Here is a 20,199-nt window from a genome sequence, read left to right on the forward strand (position 1 = left end):
TGATTATGGACTCAAGGTGGAAGCTCTGTTACCAATCCTCTCCTCCAAAATGTGACTGAAAGATTGTGCTGACCTGCTGGGCAAAGATGGCTGACTGTCATTGAGAAGGGTGTGTGCTGAGGGAGAGGACAGCCAAGTGACAACAGGTGGGTACGTTGTGGAATGGGTGGTTGGTGTAGTTGTTAGGGCTGTCCACACATACACCCTTTCCTCTCCTTCTGAGCAGCACATGGTAGGACTGCTTACTTTGGCCAATGGAATGTGAGCAGGTGCGACGTCTATAATTCTGAGTGGGAGTTTTCAGAGCCAGTGTGTGTGTTTTGTGTCGCTCTTTTTTCCTCTGCCACAGTGACTAATAAGATTTGAGACAGTGGCTGCTCCTTTAGCCTGGGTCCCTAGGTGAGGATAGCAAAGCCCCAGCCAACCCACCTTGGACTGTGGCATAAACAAAAAATAAACCTTTGTTGTTTAAAGATCCTGAGATTTGGGGTTGTTTGTTACTGCAGCATAACCTAGCCTATCCCTGGCTGATACAAAGGACAGTATCAATGTTAATCTTGCTGCCACCTTCTCTCTCTTTTAATTGAAGCCTAATTAACCCACAATATTAGTTTCATTACAACATAATGATTCAATACTTGCATAATTTTATGACCACATGTGTCACCATACATGGTTATCAATTTTTTTCTCGTGATGAGAAATTTTAAGATCTATTCTCTTAGCAACTTTCAAATATGCAGTGTGGTATTATTAACTGTAGTTGGCATGCTGTATATGACATCCCCATGACTTATTTATTTTATAACTGGGAGTTTATAGATTTTTTAAATGTTTATTTATTTTTGAGAGAGAGACAGAGTATGAACAGGGGAGGGGCAGAAGAGAGGGAGACAGAATCCAAAGCAGGTTCCAGGCTCTGAGCTGTCAGCATAGAGCTTGACACGGGGCTTGAACCCATGAACTGCGAGATCATGACCTGAGCTGAAGTCAGAGGCTTAACTGAGTGAGCCACTCAGGAGCCCCGGGAGTTTATGGCTTTTAATGTGCTTCACCCATTTTGTTTACCCCGTAGGCCCCCTGTCTCTGGCAACCACGAGTCTATTTTGTGTATCTATGAACTTGGTTTTGTTTTTTGTTTCTGTTAAGATTCCACGTGTAAGAGCAATCATACAGTATTTGCCTTTCTCTGTCTTATTTCACTTAGTGTATTGCCCTCAAGTTTTATCCATGTTGCAGATGGCAAGATTTCACTGTTTTTTTATGGCTGAATAATGTTCCATTGTATCTGACTATAGCACATTTTCCTTATCCATTCATCTATTGATGGACATTTAGGTTGTTGTCTATGGAACTTCTCACCTTAGCCTGATCCATTTTCTTCTGTGAGATATAGCTGTAGGACCCAATCCAAAAACCTTCATGAAAAGTGATGGTGTTGCTATGTCATCTTGTATTTTCTTTCTGTCATTCAAGCAGGACTACCCACCTGCTCACTGAGAAGATGCTTTCTCACACCCTGGGACCTTGGCCATTATGACAAATAAGCTATTTTTGTTTGAGAACAAATATGTGTAATTAGCACATTTGGGGAAAGCAGCCAGGCAGGTGTACCCTCTCCTGATTTGGATGTGCTTGATGCAGTTTCCCTGTCCCCACTTTCTGAAAATCTCAATTACCGTGCAGTCAACACAGACCCTGGCTCTTTTCTTTTCCTACACCTGTAATTTGTCCATCATGTTGACGACTTTATGATTCTTGTGTTTACAGACTTGCGTGTTGACTATGTCTCTCTCTTAGATCTCTCTTTTCTGCCACTGAACTGTTTCTCTTTCCTGAGCATTTTGAAGGTCTGTCCCTTCTCTGACGTCTTGTCCAATGCTCCTTGTTTGCTTCCCTTCCTCTGAGGACTGTTTCCCCCTTTTCTTCGTAGACCTGCCTTTGCAACCCTCCACTAAGGGCTTTCTTCTCCTGCTCCCTCATATCTGAGGGCTTCAGGGGATGCCTCTCTACTGGGACTATCTACAAACCTCCATCTGGCTCTCAAGACTGTTGTCCCTGCTACACAACTGCCTGATGGGGGGAAGCACAGGGCCTTATTGGACTGTCACACAGTGATCATATACAACAATCCGGACTCCTCCCAAAGACAGCATAAATCATTGGTGACTGCAGGTGGAGATCCATGTGGGGCACATAGGCAGGGACCAGCCTCAAGGAAAGACTGAAAATAGTTGCTGCTATGGGAAGAAATAAGGCACAAGAGCATGCCGTGGTGTCAGTTATGCTGTGGTGTAAAGAGGAGGGAAATAAAACAGCGAGAATCTGGCAATTATAACAATGATAGCCAGTCATTAACAAACACTTATTGTGTGCCAATTACTCTGTAGACACCTGCTATGGATTATCTCCTGCATGATATTTCCTATGTGGTAACAGAAGTCTCATGCCCATCTGTCTGATGAGGAAATCGAGGCTCATGGCGTTTAGGTAGCTGGCCTAACGTAACGCAGCAAGTAAGCAGAGAGCTGGGATGAAATCCTGGACAGGACAGCTGGTTCCAGAGCCCATGCCCCACCCAGGAAAGCATGGTGCCTCAAGGCAAGGGGAAGGAAGAGCCCCACGTGCAGGATGGCTACCTGTTTGTTGCCAGTGCTTATAATGATTCCCTTCACTGCAGGGTGCAAGGCCTGCTACCCACCGGCCCCTCCACCTTCCTTCCTAGCTCCTGTACACAATGCAAACCGAAGAAGCCCCAGTTTGAATTCTTCCCTTGCTGGTCCTAAAAGCCTAGAGCCGCGGGGTCCAGACCATGGGTTCAGGGGTCGACTTGCTTCCGCCTGAGGCAGTGCAAGATGGGCTTTGAGTTTACAGCTCAGCCAAGGCAGGCACCCAGGGAGGTTGCACGGCCTTGCCTTTCAGAATAGGAGAGAATTGAATCATTGTTACATCAACTCCCCTGACACTTTCAAAACTATGGCCTCCCGCCCTCCTTCCTCTGCAGCTTTTCTCTGCCTATAAAATGAAAAGCAGATTGCCTTGCCGGGGGCTCAAAGCCGGCCCGCATCGGAGGTGTGTGAGGAGGGGAAGCACAGCGTGCGAGGGCGTCTGGGCCATCTGCTTCTCATTGACCGCGGTGCCGCCATGGAACATAATGGGCCAGTGTGCAGCCTGCCCCCAGAGCGGCCGCAGCGGTGACCCCGGGCCTGCTGCCTGGCAGGCTGGGGAGTGGCCCCAGAGGCTGGGATCTGCTTTCCTAGAGTGTGGGGGTGGTTCCCCCTCATCTGACCATTTCTTCTTTCTTTTCTTCCTAGAAAGATGGCTTTCAGCTGTTTCCTCAAGACTCCTGGTAACCTCTTGAAAAAGCGGTATTTATTGTATGTGTGTTTTAACATTATAAATGTAATCTGCATTTGATGCACAAAACCCAGAAGAGTAAAAAGAAGCGAAAACTCGTGACAGTCCCACTACCAAGGGTCAGTATGTGTTCTGCCAGTCTATTTTCCGTGAATGTTTTTCAGCATTGTTTTTAAAGACATTAATGACCTAATTATACACTTCTGATTTAGGCATCATTCTAAGTACTTTGCCTGGATGCTCTCAGGCTGCATATAGTACAGCCCTGTTACGTCAACACTTTTATTACCACCATTTTTACAAATGAAGGCGTTGCAGTTTAGAAGGGGCAGGAAATCTGCCCAGGACTTCCCAAGGCGATGGTGGGGCCAGGATTCAGTAGCAGGCTGGGCTCTGCAGATTCCACAGCTCCAAACCACCTCACGATACACATCTGTGTGGGATACAGACTAATGTGTGTCCAGTTTTTCACTGAACAACAAATTGGGACTAATTTCTCATTCTTTTGATAGCCCTCTACACATGGGTTTTACAGTTGCCTATATCCCACTGCACAGACTTATCTTAACCTTTGTAGCCACTTCCCTGGTTTTGGATTGTTACAGATTTTGCCATTGTGATCCTGAGATGATCAGTCAGTACAGATTTTTTAAGCCCACCTCCCGTGATCTGATGGTAGTGGAATTCTGTGTGAATGGACACACACACACATGAAAGAGTTTTGAAAGACTGGCAAATCACCTTTAAGAAAAATTATACCTGCAACATTCAGTGTTATAATCTTCTATCAAACTGGCAAGCATTTTTATTTTATTATTTTTTTAATGTTTGTTTGTTTAATTAATTAATTAATTAGTTAATTAATTTTTGAGAGAGGAGAGAAAAGCAAGCCAGGAAGGGGCAGAGAAAGAGGGAGAGAGAAATCCTAGGCAGGCTCTCTGCTGTCAGCATGGAGCCCAACGCAGGGCTCAAACTCATGAACCACGAGATCATAACCTGAGCTAAAACCAAGAGCCACCCAGGCACCCCAGCATTTTAAAAAATTTATATCTAACTTTTAAACTTTTAACTTATTTTTTTAGTGATCAAGCAATGAACTTTCTTATTTATTCATTGTCAATTTTAATTTATTCTTTTGTAAATTTACTGCTTATGCTCCTTACCTAGTTTTCTACTGTGTGTGTGATTTATTTTTAGATTGACTTGCAGAAACTTATTAGATTAAGGATATTAATCCTCTGCTTTCTGGATTGCAGATAGGTATCTCAGTTTGTCTTGCTTTTAGTCAGTTTTATCCTAAGATAAAATTCAATTCGGTTTACCTTAGGATGTTTTTGCATTTTCGTTAGAGGCTTGAAAATGTTATGCAGCTGATTTATTGATCTTTTTCTTTGTGCCTGCTTCCTTTACTTTTTTTTTTTTTAACTTCCTTCTGTCTCCTCAGCAATATGACATAAACATTCATGTTGAATGTGGATTTTATCCTGTTGCTTAAAATTAAACTTGCTACAACATGAACTAAAGCACTGAGATGTCAGAGTGGGTGACTCAGTGATAGAAGAGAGTGAAATGAAACCATACCAGCTAATTACCCAGGAAAACACAACCCAGTAACACATCGATCCTGAAACGGAGATGTAGACTGACACAGTTATGTTGTTTTATCTTATCACACAACTACAGGAGAAAGAAATGTTTATGTGTTTATTTTTTGGTGTGATTTGTCAAACTTCTAAGGAAGATATCACCATTTCTTACCTTATGAATGGAATTCATATGTATTTTCTTTAAATATCAGAAAGTGTTGCTTAATTTTCTTCATAATCATTATAAAGCTAACATTTTATGACTTGAAGCACTTTTTAACATAGAACTGCACCCAGTTTCTACATGTTCAGAGTTAAGATATCATCTATATTCTGCCACAGAGCTCAGAAGCAAGGAGTGCCATCCTGATCCCAGCCTCAAGTCCCCAATCCAGGTGCCTCCATGCCTTCTCAATTTCTTCTCCATGGAAAGGAATAGAAATCTTATAGGTCAACAAGTATGGGGTAGATTCCAACTTGCAAAACCTTTATAGATGGCCTCATTTACTTATATACATGGGGAAAGGTATCCAAAAGACAGGAAGGAGCAGTAAAATATGTACATGAGTGATCCACCATACTGTTGAGAAATACCACTGAATGCCAGTGTTACTCCAATGTTACATTTCCTTGGCCTCTCTTTTTTTCCTTCCTTTAATCTATTCCAGACATGCTCATTGGCAAAACCCAACCAGAAGCCAGAGCAGAGAGCCTGGGTACTGTGTCCTATAGAGGTTACAGATCCAAGTTCACAGACCGAGGTCGAGAGACGTGGAGAATGGGTCTCATGGCAAGCAGAAACACAGAGAATTAGCCAGGATAAAGATGAGAAGAAAATTAAAAATCCTTCGGAAGTCCACCCTCCAGAGGTAACTTTGATTAACACTTCGGTCAGTTTGCAATGAGTTTGTCATACGGGTTACTTTTATACAGTTGAGATCTACTACATAATTGCTTTTGAAAGCATAGTTAACCAGGAAACCGAGGTCCAAATCAAAAACTGTTTTAAGAAGGGTTTGATGACAGATAATCATTGCATTTGAGTAGTTTATTAACTTTCCAAATATGTTAAAACATGCAGGTGCACGCGCATGTGCGCACGCGCACACACACACACACACACACACACACACACACACACACAAAATGACCCAAGTCATTTAATGGGAGAATTTTTTTCCCCAAAACTTTTGCTCTAGCTTCTTGAAATGTAAATGCTCTTTTTTCTTACACTGTGAGACCAACTATTCTTTCATGGACAAAATTAAGATTTTTCGGTTTATTAATTTTTTTTAAATCGCAGTATCTTGAGTATGTAATCAGAGATAACAAATGTATGACACATTTACTGCCATGTTCCATTGGATTCCCCAAGACAGACATCACTCACTGGTCCCCTTCTTCTTTCCTCTGGAGTGCCCATGTGGCTCGGTTTCCTCCCCAACACAACAATCCTTAGTATAGTAAGTCTCATAAATTGAGGCCTATTCCTGGCCATCAACTTCAGCAATCATTAAGAATAGACGTATACTACCCGATAGTTTCCATGGCCATCAACCATGGCAGAAGATTCTTCCTAGATGTGACGTGAGAGATACAGCACCAAAAAATCCATTTCTTAGCCTCAGCAAAACTGCACAAGCTGAAAAACAGCTGAGGAAAATAAGTGAAGAGATGAGGTAAAGTGGCAGAACTCTCCACCAAAGCAACCCAACTGGATTTTGAGTTTGGGATCTCCAGAAAAGAAGAAGTGCATATCCACAACTCCCCATTCTCACATTCTTGGAGTTCATGATCTCAGCCACCAGCCTAAGTCTGTTTTGCATGCTTACGCGTCCAGGAATGTCTATTGCCCTTGCTCCAAAGACTGCAAAATGATTGGGTCCCCACTTTTTCCTTCCAGAACCCTCTGAAGGCTGCTACACAGAGAGTGGGAAAAGAAGTCTAAGGCCAATCAATATTTTATGTTCTTTATAAGAAGTTGTTTTTTCTTCCTTGATGCCTATAATGTAAAAGTAAATTATTCTTAATATTCAAATATTTTGCTAGAATGTGTTTTAAATGAAGCCCCTGTGTGATGGGTCCTGAAGGCCATCCATCACTAGGTTTGGAAATTCACCAAAATGACTCCCAGAACTCGGCCTGAAGTATCCTTGTGGCTAAGATATATTATAGCAAAGTCATAGGAATATGCAGCTAGCTTATAAGGGCAAAGGCACAAGCAAGTCTGGCAGAATATAGGCTTCTTTTTCCTCTCTCCCTTCTCTTAGGGGTCACAGAGAGCTCACTCTTCCCCTGGCAAGGAAAACGGAACAACATATGTGTGATGTGTCTGCCCAGGGAAGCCCATTAGAGACTCCATTCTCAACTTTTTTATTGGCATCTGATCATATAGGCCCTCCAGCTAGCGTGGACCAAAATTCCAGACTCCCAGAAGGAAAGCAGGTGTCAGCATATACCCCAGCATTTGTAAAAACAGTTCAGGCACTGTGAGCCACTCTTTCCAGTTAGGCGAAGTTTTCTGTCAGTGTAGGGAACTAGTTACCAGCCAAGTTCCCAGATACCAGCCAGCATGGCTTCCTAAGGGCAGCGGCTTCAGTCTGCTTTATTAACTCTTTTCTGCACAGCCCTCTTTCAGTTTATTTTTCCTTAGAATGTGATGAGCCCCTTCAAATTGCATACTAAATAAAGTTGTCTTTAATTCTTTCATCATTGCTTTGGTTCTGGTTGTACAAGTTTCTTCCTTAAGACGTTCTATAATTCTTGAATTTGGTGAGATAGTCAAGGAGGACACAACCTCTCCTCTTCTTTCCTTTCCTTTCCTTTCCTTTCCTTTCTTCTCTTCCTTCTTTCCTCCTTTCCTTTTCTTTCCTTTTCTTTCTTTCTTTCTTTCTTTCTTTCTTTCTTTCTTTCTTTTCCTTTCCTTTCCTTTCCTTTCCTTTCCTTTCCTTTCCTTTCCTTCCTTTCCTTTCCTTCCTTTCCTTCCTTCCTTTCCTGAGAGAGAGCACAAAGTGAGTAGGGGCAGAGAGAGAGAGGGAGAGAGAGAATCTCAAGCAGGCTCCCCATTCTGTCTGCCTGGAGCCCTACTCAGGGCTCAGACTCTCAAACTCTGAGATCATGACCTGAGCCAAAATCAAGATTTGGACACTCAACCAGCTGAGCCACTCAGGCACCCCTCTTCCTTTTTATTTCCATCACTTTGCCTGTCTTCTCTGCATTGTCTTCTATTTCCATGCTTGTCCTCCATGTTACTCGTTCATGGTTCTATGGTCTCAGCTCTGCTTCCTGCACCCCTAATGCAGGGTTGGGAGGTAGATTTTTGTCTGGTATTGCATTAAAAACGTCTGGGGCGCCTGGGTGGCGCAGTCGGTTAAGCGTCCGACTTCAGCCAGGTCACGATCTCGCGGTCCGTGAGTTCGAGCCCCGCGTCAGGCTCTGGGCTGACGGCTCGGAGCCTGGAGCCTGTTTCCGATTCTGTGTCTCCCTCTCTCTCTGCCCCTCCCCCGTTCATGCTCTGTCTCTCTCTGTCCCAAAAATAAATAAAAAACGTTGAAAAAAAAATTAAAAAAAAAAAAACACGTCTAAATTGCAAACCTGAGTGCTTTTTCCTCAGATGTTATTTTCATGTTGTTGCTTCTCCCCCTCCAGCCTTTCTCCACAGTGAGAAGTCTATCTCGATCCATTACTTTCCATAAGAGAGGTCATGGGGGCTTAGGCTTATTGCTGCCCCGTCATTGGGGGTGGTGTCTGTCAAAAGTTCTTTCCAGGAGTTGAGTCATAGATTGTGGTGCAACTTCCTGGTCTTGCTCCGAGTGACCATCAGGTAGCATTTACTGAGTATCTGTTAACTGAAATCCTTCTTCTCCTGCCCCGCTGGATAGCTCTCTGACGCAGCGGAGACATGGAGAACGTAGAAAGAACGGTGCCCTGGCGTGCCTGCCTATGGGCTGTGCCATCTGCAGGCTGTGACTGTCGTGTCGTATCTGTGAAGACTCCCGTCCTGGGCTGCTGTGGAGCCTCATTGTTCTCCACCCCCGTTTCCCAGGACATGAAGAGAGGGGTGCCCATGGACGCAGCACTCTGGATGGTGTCCTGCTATTTCGGACAGGTCAGCCCTGTGGTTCTGGTTTTAGGGATCTTGGCTCATGGAATGAGAGGTCCTGACGTGGCACTTTTAATCCAGTTCATTGCCTGGCATTTGTTTGAATATTGATCTTAACTCACTGAATGATGTTTTTACTGTTTCCAATGTTTCCAATCTTAGGTATTTTCATGAGAAGTTGGGAAGGGCTTGTTAGGGAGCTATTAACCAAGCATCATTTAAAAACTCGAGTTCTAAGGAAGCTTCTGATTAAGGAGCTATCGGGGCTCACAAAGAATAAAGCGCTGCAAGCAGCCAACAAAGATTAGAGTCTCATTAAGGGGCTAAGACAGGTACATGTGGAAAATAACCCACAATCCCAGACAGTGTATTTTGATGGGTGCCCTGGGAGTACAGCAGGCTGGGACTCGGGCACCCTGGCTTCTCCTTCCTGCGTCCAGCATGGACTTGCTGTGTGACCTCGGACAAGGCAGGGCTCCCTTCTGGAACTCTCTTCCCTTGTTTACAAATGAGGGAATTGGTCTAGAGAGTTCCAGTATGCCTCCCGCTCCAACATTCTTCATCTTTCTCAGCTGTTGTGATTCAGTGGGAATTCTGTAGAAAGGAGGGATGGGCTGCCTTTGGACTGAGGGATCACCTCTAAAGGCCAAAGAAGCAGAAACTACAGACCCCTCCCTGAGTCCTGCCTCCGTGCTGGGAGTGCCTGCATACCTCCAGGGCTGCTCAGCTCCATGTCTCTTGCTTGTCTCTTTGTCTCCTAGATTTCCTTACGCATAATGGCCTGTAAACGATATGAGCATGAAGTTTACAAAGGTCTTGTCTGTTTGAATCATCCCGCCTGTGTGCATTTATGTGTTCAGTGTAGCAGAAAATGGATGTCAGAGCCTTTTCAAAAGGGAAAAGTCCATTCTCCCTTTTATAATTGATTCATAATTTAGCCCTAAGGAGTTGGGTGTTGCTTCCTTCTGACAATAAGCCATGACCCTTTTGTTAGGCCAAGTTTAGACAAGAGGTCTAAGGCTCGAGTAACTTCTGATACATCAGGGTATGCGGAGACCTCGGGACCTGGCCTGGATCCTCCTCTGCTCCAGGTAGAGTTTCTTCCTGTGTTCAGAATTCCATATTCTCTGTGAGCGTCTGGCAGGCAGAGGTGAGTCACCACCCATGGAGACAGCAGCCTGGCACACTGCTGTCTGAAGAGGCTGGTCTTAGGTATGACTCCCCCAACCCTGCCCTGCCTTGGGTCAGTGAGATAAAGACCTGGGGCCTCAGGGACTGTCCTCCCCGTGGGGACACTGCTGTCTGGCTGTCCTCCTGAGCGGGAGGCCCTGCTTCCCTCCACTGTATCTCATGTGAGAACTCCTCACCCCGCCACCCCCGTCCACCACCAGGATAGGAGGGCAGGGAGCTAATTTAGCAGATTATAAGACACCACCAAAACCAGATGCTCAGGTTGACGCAAAATCCTTGTGCGGGGGATAAATAATCTAACTGGCTGTTGATCTGCAACCCAATAGAGAGATCATCGAAAGTGCTCCCTGGTAGTTGTGTTGCAGTTTCCCCTTCTTCCGAGACAAACTGCTCATACTGGTGCCTCTCACATGCACCCATACTTGCAGGAGAGAGGAGAGTGGGGAGAACTGTTGTTATCTTTAGTATCTGTGAAATGTTGCAAGAGGGGGAAACGCACGCATCCCAAAGGATCCTTCTCTGTGGCTGCCCCGGACTTTGCTGCCTGAGGGTCAGCAGAAGATTGTGCCTTCTCTGCTTCCCCAGCTGGGTCACAGCATTTTCCAGACTGTCCCGTATTCGTCTGTGTGGCTGTGTCTCCATCAGTCTGCACGCCATGTCCACTTCTCACCTCAGACGCAGCCTATGCAGAGCGCATGCTCAGTGCTCAGCAGCGACTGCTTACACCGAATAAATAGGTCAGCTCAAGACTTCGCTAAAGAGCAGAGAGAACAGCATTCCCCAGAAGGCACCCACACGGCCTGCGTGTGTTCGGTTTCTGTAGTTGATAAATATTTACTGAGCATCTACTCTATGCCAGGTATTCTTTTAGATACTGAGGATACAGCAGTGAACAGGACGAGGAAGATTCCTACCCGCAAGGAGTTCGAATTTAATGAGGGGACAGATAACAACCAACCAACAAATCAAATGGCAGCAGTTGTTAAAGGAATGAAAATGAATAGAGAGTGATAAGGGTCAGGGAAGACCTGTGTCCTTTAAAGCGAGTTCTGGGGACAAAAGAAGGGAGACAGAGGGAAGAGCCTTCCAGATGGAGGAGACAGCTAGTGCAAAGGCCCCGAGGCAGAACTAAACGTGGCATGCTAGAGAAACAGGAAGAAGTCATCCAGATGGCTAAAGGGCACAGAGTGGAAGTGGGGAGTGGGTGGCGTGGGAATAAAGAAGCGGGTGGGCCGAGGCCAGATCACCTGGATTAGTCTACCTGTGCCATGAAGCCACTGAGGTGCTCTAAGCTGGGTGGGGGAGGGTGGCACAAATCTGTTCATGGAGGCATTTTGAGAAGACCTCGTGATCAAACCAGGGTCTCATCCTCTGTGGGATGACCCTTCCACTGTCATGCTGCTTTTGAGGGAGGGACGTGACTTTCTGCTGCTCTTTCGCTACCACCTCACTTGCTTAGCCCTTCCGGTGCACGTTTGGGCCTGTAGAGGAGAGAGACTGGCTCTCAGGAGGACGGAAGCCACAACTCTGGGCTTGAAAGCACTGAACAACTCCACCCTGGCCAGGGCTCTTTGGTTTTGTGTGTGTGTGTGTGTGTGTGTGTGTGTGTGTGTGTTTAGTTTATTTATTTATTTTGAGAGTGAGAGAACCAGGGAGGGGCAGAGAGAAAGGAGAGAGACAGAATCCCAAGCAGGCATGGAGCCTGACGGGGGGCTCAAACCTACAAGCCCACGAAACATGAGATCATGACCTAAGCTGAAACCAAGAGTCAGATGCTTAACCGACGGAGCCCCCCAGGCACCCCTGACCAGGGCTGTTTTAAACTGTAAGTGAGAGAGACACCACACGAACCAGCTAAAGTCAGAAAGGGAGTTTGTCGGCTGCCAAGACTGATAGTGACTGTGCTTGAACTTGAATGGTTCAGTGTCAGCAGGACTGTCTCTGTCAGCTGTCACTCTGTTTCTCTCTTTGCACTGACTTTATTTTCTCTTACTCTAGCAGAGCTTCCTCCCAGATGCCTTCAGTCCTGCAAGGTGGAGTGTCTGTCCTGGACCTCATGCCTCAGGGGACCCCATGCTTTGGAGTAACTTCCTTGAAATTACTGGAGCTGGAGCCATCAGTCCCTTTATAGGTGCTCTGGTCCTCATTTCTTCCATTAGGTCCCTCTTTCACCTACAGAGTCAATCATAGGCTGGGAGGAATTTGAGAACTCACATCCGTGGGGTTATCCTGGGGCCCTGTGGACAGGCCCCAGTTCCAGGATGATGGTCTGATGAGTAGTTCACTCTCCCAGGGTAGCATGGTATTTCTTTCACTGGATCTCACAAGATGGCCATCAGAATGATGCTGACATGCTGATTTGGGATGACTTAAAAAAAAAAAAATTAATGTTTATTTATTTTTGAGAGAGAGAGAGAGAGAGAGAGACCCAGTGCAAGTGAGGAAGGGGCAGAGAGAGAGGGAGACACAGAATATGAAGCAGGCTTCAGGCTCCCAGCTGTCAGCACAGAACCGAACACAGGGCTTGAACCAGGAGATCGTGACCTGAGCGGAAGTCAGATGCTTAACCCACTGAGCCATCCAGGTGCCCCTGATTTGGGATGACTTTTACTCCCATCTGACACAGGATGAGTTCAGAGTTCTGGGCTACCATGCCTCTTGGGCTCAAGGTGCATGTGAAGGCCTGAGCATCAGTCTCTCCTGTTCATGTCCTGATTGTGGTGCCCTTTTAGTCCGTAACCCCCGAGGATGGCCTGTTGGTGGCAGGCATCCTTTATCCTGTCCCCTGCTGCTGTACCACCCCACACTACACCACATGTCAGGATCTATACCACATGGCCATGCCTCTCTCCCTCGAGGGTTTTGAGACCATTTCTCCACAACCACAATGTGCTATTATAACTGATATTCTCTCTTGCAACAGATTGATTTTTGTGCCCTCCTGGGTTGGTTGTGACGCATGCCAGATAAGGGACAGGCCTTCTTTGTGCAGGTGGAGATGATAATATAGCTCTGACCTCTGCCCTCAACCACCTGCATCTTTTCATTTACCTCCCTTCCATATATGATTGGCTAGGAAACCTTTATAAAGCCAGGACCAAGTGGCACAGTTCCAAGAAACACAGACCATCTATCTAAATTAATTTCAAAATGGCTCAAGTATTTTTATTCTTTACTCTTTGAAAATTCTGAAGGGAATCTAAGTACATGCTTCACAGCAATTCTGTACATTTTTACCTGACAGTTCACAGCTTCTCTAGCACAGATTTCTTCAAAATTCATACCCTTCCTGGGCACCTGGGTGGCTCAGTCAGTCGGGCATCTGACGCCTGATTTCAGCTCAGGTCATGATCCAAGGGTCGTGGGATTGAGCCCCCTGTTGGGCCCCTCACTGAGTGTCAAGCCTGCTTAAGATTCTCTCTCTCTTTCTCTCTCCCGCCCCCAACTTCTGCCCCTCTCCCCTGCTTGTGCTCTCTAAAAAAAAGAAAAAAAAAAAAATTCTTGCCCTTGCCAAAACACCTAACCCCACAGCCCATGTGGCCTTTCTTCTTCATTTCTACTCTTCCTCTTAGTATTTAATTACCTAGATCTGTGCTGTCCAGAGTATGGTGGCCACTAGCCACATATGGCTGTTAAGCACTTTAAGTGCGGCTGATCTGAAAGGAGATGTGCACTAAGTGTAAAAAACACACTGTATTTTGAAGGCTTGATATTAAATTCAAAAAGGAAATTTAAAATAACTGACTGATTTTTTATATTCATTCCAAGTTGAAATGATAATGTTTTAATATATTGGGTTAAATGAATGTACATATATATGTGTATATAATATATATATATACATGTACATATATATGTATATATATGGGATATATGTATATATACATTTTTTTGAGAGAGAGAGAGAGAGAGCAAGCAGGGGGAGGGCAGAGAGAAGGAGACATAGGACCCAAACTGGGCTCTGCGCTGACAACAGCGAGTCCAATGTGGGGCTCAAACTCACAAACCACAAGATCATGACCTGAGCCGAAGTGGGACCCTCAACTGACTGAGCCACCCAGGTGCCCCTCCTTTTGCTTTTTTAGTATGGCTAGTAGAAAATTTTAAGTGGCATATGTTGCTCATGTTATATTTCTTTTGCACAGTGCTGAGTCAGATCAATGAAGACTTCCCAGTTTTCTCCTTTTCCTCCTGCTTCTTCCTCTTTCCTTCCTGGTTCTGTCTTCCTTGACCTGATGTCTTGGTTTGAAAATACAAAAGTCCCACTAAGTGGTCTGGCAGAAAAGAAGCTCTCCCAGATGGGGGCATCAAAGGGCAAAGGCTCTAGATATAAATACATCAATCATTTATTTTAAATTTTTTTAATGTTTATTTTTTTTGAGAGAGAGACAGCATGAGTGGGGGAGGAGCAGAGAGAGAGACACCCAGAATCCAGAATCCAAAGCAGGCTCCAGGCTCTGAGCTGTCAGCACGGGAGCCTGACACAGGGATTGAGCTCATGAACCTCAAGATCGTGACATGAGCTGAAGTCAGACACTTAACCACCTGAGCCACCCAGGCACCCGATACATCAATCATTTTTGTCTCATCCCACGTATGTTAAATAGATCACCATCATAAAATTTACTACACAGAAAACAACATCAGATGGAGGAAAAACAGTACTTTTTTTTCCTGAAACACTTACAATGTCCACATCTTAATCTAGAGTTTAAATTATTTCATTCATGATTTAACTCCTCGCAAATGTCTGTTGTGTCTAGGCTCTGCCATGATTCTATACTTCTCAGTCGACACATTCATATTAAGACCATTAGCTCTTTTTTATTTAAAATTGGTAGGCAACACTTTCCTATTTTGTGTTTCTTCACTTGGATAAATGTCTAGTTCCCAGTCCATCATCACCAATAACTTAAGAACCATTTTATTCTTCACTCCAGGAGGCTGTCCCTAATCAGGAAAGCCAGGCTGCTGTGACTCACGCCTCGCATAAAATATGTCTGTTTGGGAAAACAGCCAGAACTATTGCTTGACCTTATGATAAGAGATAAAAAGTAGTTGTGAATACAACAGGAAGATTTGTTCTAAACTTTTAAATATTTTTATTTGATGATCTTTTAAATTTTATTTGATGATCTTTTAAATCTTTTGAAATGCAGTGCACAATGACAGCTAACAAGAGACGTATTCCCACGTCTAAGTGTTCACATATGTGAAAAATAATTGGATGTGGGCTGAATAGATGCATTTGAAACAAATCATGGGTGAAGAACAAGAGACGATCTTTTACTTGATGATTATTCTCCCTATGTTAATAAGGGAGTAATTTACCCTGGGTGGTTGCAGCCAAAGATTGAAAAGCTAACCAGTTAATGCTATCAGCCTGTGGTTTTGTTAAGTCAGGAATCGAACTTGGAAAATAGTTTCTTGGAATCTCCAGGGAACAGGGTGGGGCTGGAAAGCCGGAATCCCATGTCTTTGCCCATGAAGAACACACATATATAATTTTAGGATTTATTAGTTAGTATTTACTAATACTTTGGTTTTGTACATTTAAAATTTCAGACAATTGCTTGTTCATGTTCACGGAGGAAGAGGAAGTCGAGTATTGTGTAATTAAACGGAATCAGGAGAATTTACGCTGATATTTGGTAAGCCATTTCCTCTTCTTACTACAAGTGTCTGATACATGCTTTTCCCGATAAGTAGCGGAACTGCTGTTCTCATCAGAAATTTCGGAGCTGAAATAGAAATCTCTGAGGGGCTGTTTGGCTTTGAAGTGGCGTTTTCATAAGGATTTTTTGGAAACAAGGAGCAGTTGCAAATTTAGATCTTCGAGGACTGTGCTATTACCTCTGACGAGATGAATGTTCAGGCATGTGCAAACAAGTCTCTTGGTGTTTGGCCCAGAAAGCTCGATTGTTTCCCCTCTGGCCTGCACTTTCTGTGTGAGAGTGGACCCTTGCAGTAGAGCAGGAGTAGGACAGTGATCTGGAGATCTGCACGCTTACCCAAAAGCCCAGCCAGCTTCTCCTGAGTTAGGATGAGGCCGACTGCACTCCTCAAGAAGTCCCAACGTAGAAGCAGCTTTCAAAGATCCCTTTCCCCACCCCTCCCCCTCTCTGCGGTGCTTGCCCTCAGCCAAATGCATGGCTGTGTGCTCCTAAAGATCTCAGGACACCTCCCAGCAGCTTTTGCAATCCGTCCCAAGCCTAACACTAGAGCAAATCCTCTAAATGTGTAATATAAATTTGCCCTGGTCTAATCTGGGGACCCCATGGGGGCGCTGCCTTAATACCACATGTCCAGGTGAGGTATGGAGAGACAGACTGATTTCTATCTCTGTTAAATATGCTCCCTCTTAAGTGATGTGACTAAGGAAGGAACACCTTCTCAAATTTCTCTGGAGGCCTATGGTTTGGTGCTAAGAAGATATGGAGGCCGAAATTTGCAGCTCTTTACTAAATCCTGCCATACACCTGCAGCCTTGTCAGTATAAATTCTGATCTCAGAGGAAAAATGAGCTTCAAATGTGACCCACACAGATGCATATCAGAACCCTGTCTAATAGATAGGCTGGCGGAGCCGTAGAAGTGGGTACCAAATCACCAAGTCAAAAAGATGTCTACACCCCAGTGTTCATTATGGTATTATTTATAATAAATATGGAATATATAACAGATAGATATGGAAGCAGCCCAGGTGCCACTGATGGATGAGTGGCTAAAGGAAAGGGGAGGTGCACACACACACACACACACACACACACACACGGGATGGAATACTATTCAGAAAGAAAGAAGGCACTGTTGCTGTTTGTGAGAACATGGATGGCCCTTAAGGACAGTATGCAAAGTGAAGTAAGTCAGGCAGAGAAAGACAAACTACTGTTTGATATCATTTATACGTGGAATCAAAAGAAGAGAGAACAGGCTGGTGGTTGCCAGACTGGGTGGTAGGGGACAGGGGCAGGGGACAAAATGGGTGAAGGGGGTGGAAAGGTACAAACTTCCCATCATAAAGTCCCGAGGGTGTAATGTACAACATGGTGACGATAGTTAATAATACTGAATGGCAAATTTGAAAGTTGCTCAGAGAGTGGATCTTAAAAGTTCTCATCACAAGAAAAAATAATTATATATATGTATGGTGATGGATGTTGACTAGACTTACTAGGGTAATCATTTTTGCGAGATGCATCAAATCATTATGTTGGAGAAATAAAACTAATACAAGGTTATATGTAAATTATCCCTCCATTTAAAAAAAGGTGTGGGTGGGTGCCTGGTAAGGGCAGGAGGTGAAGGTGAAGAAGACCTCCCAACACTAAAGGAGCACCGGCTGGGGCCCCGGGTCCCTGGGGAGGAAGACACAGGTCTGCCCTGCTTAGAGGCACGTGGAGCAGTGATGGTGGGTGGAGCCCTCCTCCCGGCATCCTGTTTCTAGACATTAAATATCTGGTTCACTGCCTGAGCAAATCTCTGAATGCTTTTCATAGCGTGAAGGGAAAACAGAGGAGGAGTCCAAGCCTAAATGCTAATGCAAGTCTCTGCATTAAAGAAACATTTATTATGGGTTTGAACCAAGGCCAGGCTCAGGCTGCCAGAGAGAGCTGGAAGCAGAGATTGGAGAGTGCTTCCTTTGAAGCTGGTGGTCAGATCTCTGCTGGCTGTGGTAGCGAACCTATCTTATCCCACCAAAGAAGAAGGCTATTATTTAGGAGGGAGGGGGCCCGCATTTGAAGTTCTGTATTAACATTATTACAAATGATAGAAAACTTTTTTTTTCCAGACAGCTTTTATGTTGCAGAGACCAAAACAACTTGCCTAATGTGGGTTTTGCCCACTCCCCTTAGAGTAGTAATTTTAAAAGAGCTTTAATTTAATGAAACAAACTGCCATGCCAAATAGTCCCCAGTGGGGGTGGAGATGGTCTGCAGTGCTGAAGGGCTGTCAGCCCTGCCTGAAATTTCCAGGCTGTGGAGTTGTCCTGGGCCTGCCGGCCGCCTAGGGGTGCAGCTTTTCACGAGTAGCTCTCAGTGCCAAGCCAAGAGCCAGGATGAACAAGGATGAGCCGACCTTACTGTGCCCTCATGGCAGCTCTGAGCCTGAGGGGGCCAGGTGGGACGGGGAGAGAGGGCATCCAATGTGAATCCAAAGCAGAAAGTATGAAGGGCCATGTGAAAGTCTGATAGAACATTGCAGGGAGATCACCACCAGGCAGGGGGCATCAGGTGGAGAAGGCATATTTAGGATGCACTTCAAAAGATGGTCAGGATTTGGACAAGAAACAGAGTAGAAGACAGATGAAAAGAGGGCACATGGGGAAGTTGGAGGCATGCCTGGGGAAGGAGGAGAGTTTGGAGAAGAGTCTGAGAAAGGTAATCAGGGCCAGGTTGTGGAGGGTCTGGTGTGGGAGGGAAAGGGCTGGGGGTCGCCGCAGTGGCCCAGGGGAGAGGAGCCGAGTCTGGCAGTGCTGTTGCAGGCGTGTCTGTGACAGTGACTGTCAGCGGGGCCGGGAGCTTAAAAACTGAGGCTGGGAGCACAGAACCTGAGTTTGGGCTTAAATGGTCTGAGGTGAAGCCACGGGCATTAGGATTTGTGAAAAGCTGCCCATAGTCACTGATTCTAAGATGCTATCAAGGTGAAGAACGAATCGTTTGCATTCTGATTCAGTGGGGTGGGACTTGTTTTCGAAGCTTGCGGTGATGCCAGTGATCCTGGTCCACGGGCCACTCTTGGAGTAGCAAAAGGGTCCTTAGGACTCGGCCACGCAGAGCACCTGCCTCAGTTGAATCTTGCTGGGGAGGAAAAACAGAAAACATTTGACCTCTTCCATCTGGTATGCCCTGGGATGCTGGCGCTTGCTGAGGGAGGGCAGCCTTTTTCACTAGCGGTTGCTGTCCTTCAGGGACAAATGGGAACTCTAAACTGAAGCACACATACTCCTAGGGCTAGAGGAAGACGTTTCAGGGGTTGAGCGAGCATGGGCAGCTTTTGCTGGATCCGTTTCCTCAACTTCCACAGCTAGGCTGTCCCACAGAAGATCCGCCGGAGGGCACCCTCCTCCATGCTGACCCGCCTACTCCTCCTCGCCTTCCCTCCCAGTCTCTTCCCTCACCCTTGGCAGAAGGAAGATTTCCCTCTCATAGGCCTTACCACGGATGGGGCACTGTGGCCGGATGCAAAAGTCCCCACGATTCAAACCAGAGGGCAACGAGAAAATGCAGGCTCTTGCGATCAAAGCAAGAAATAGTTGACGGTGTTGCCCTTGGCTTCATGAGCACAGAGCCTTCTCTATCGCTGCTAGAATCATATCTTGTAAGGGATTCTCAGGAGGGCCCGCAGCAATATGCTTATTTGAATTTAAAAGATGAAATCATTCTTTTCTGACCAGAAGTAAGTCAACTTTGCTTAATGTTGACAATGAGGACTGACTTTGCAATTAGATCATACATTTATTTAGCCGTATGGACCAGTCCTTATTCTAAACACTTTACACAAATGCAGTGATTTAATCCTCTCAAAGGCCTTATAATTAAGTACTATTATTCCCAGTTGATACAGAATATTGATGTACAAGAGGTTAAGTAACCTGTCCACAGTCACATGGCTGGTAAGGGTTGACATTTTCTATAAATTTCACAAACTCAATCTATAGTTCCAACATTTTGACAAAAATACAATGTGATGTCCATGTTCAAAGTACAGTACTCGGGCATCTTTGGCAGTTATTTAAACATATGGTAAAGATCTTTAACTATTGCCTTTAAAATTTGGCTCACTGACTATGCAGTCTTGGCCCAGTCCCACTTTTCTGAGGGTCAGCCCCTCGTCTGCAAAAAATGGAACAAGCATCTCTGCTCAGCAGGGTTGCTGAAAGAGCAAATGTGAGAGCCCAAGAAGTAGCCTGGCCCGTAGCCAGTTCTGGATGAATGGCAGATATTATTAACATGGTTGGCAT

At 45.2% G+C, this 20,199-nt stretch overlaps 1 protein-coding gene across 1 annotated transcript in view; it reads left to right on the forward strand.

The window, feature by feature from the left end:
• The first annotated feature begins 8,787 nt into the window (after positions 1 to 8,787).
• Positions 8,788 to 20,199, forward strand: part of TGFBI (transforming growth factor beta induced) — a 58,063-nt gene continuing 46,651 nt past the window's right edge. Inside the window, exons 1-2 of the mRNA XM_049649230.1 lie at positions 8,788 to 9,051; positions 15,802 to 15,887. The gene's annotated coding sequence lies outside the window, so the exon portion shown is untranslated. The remainder of the gene's footprint in view (positions 9,052 to 15,801; positions 15,888 to 20,199) is intronic.

Source organism: Panthera uncia (assembly GCF_023721935.1).
Source record: "Panthera uncia isolate 11264 chromosome A1 unlocalized genomic scaffold, Puncia_PCG_1.0 HiC_scaffold_17, whole genome shotgun sequence".
NCBI classification, from domain to species: Eukaryota; Metazoa; Chordata; class Mammalia; order Carnivora; family Felidae; genus Panthera; species Panthera uncia.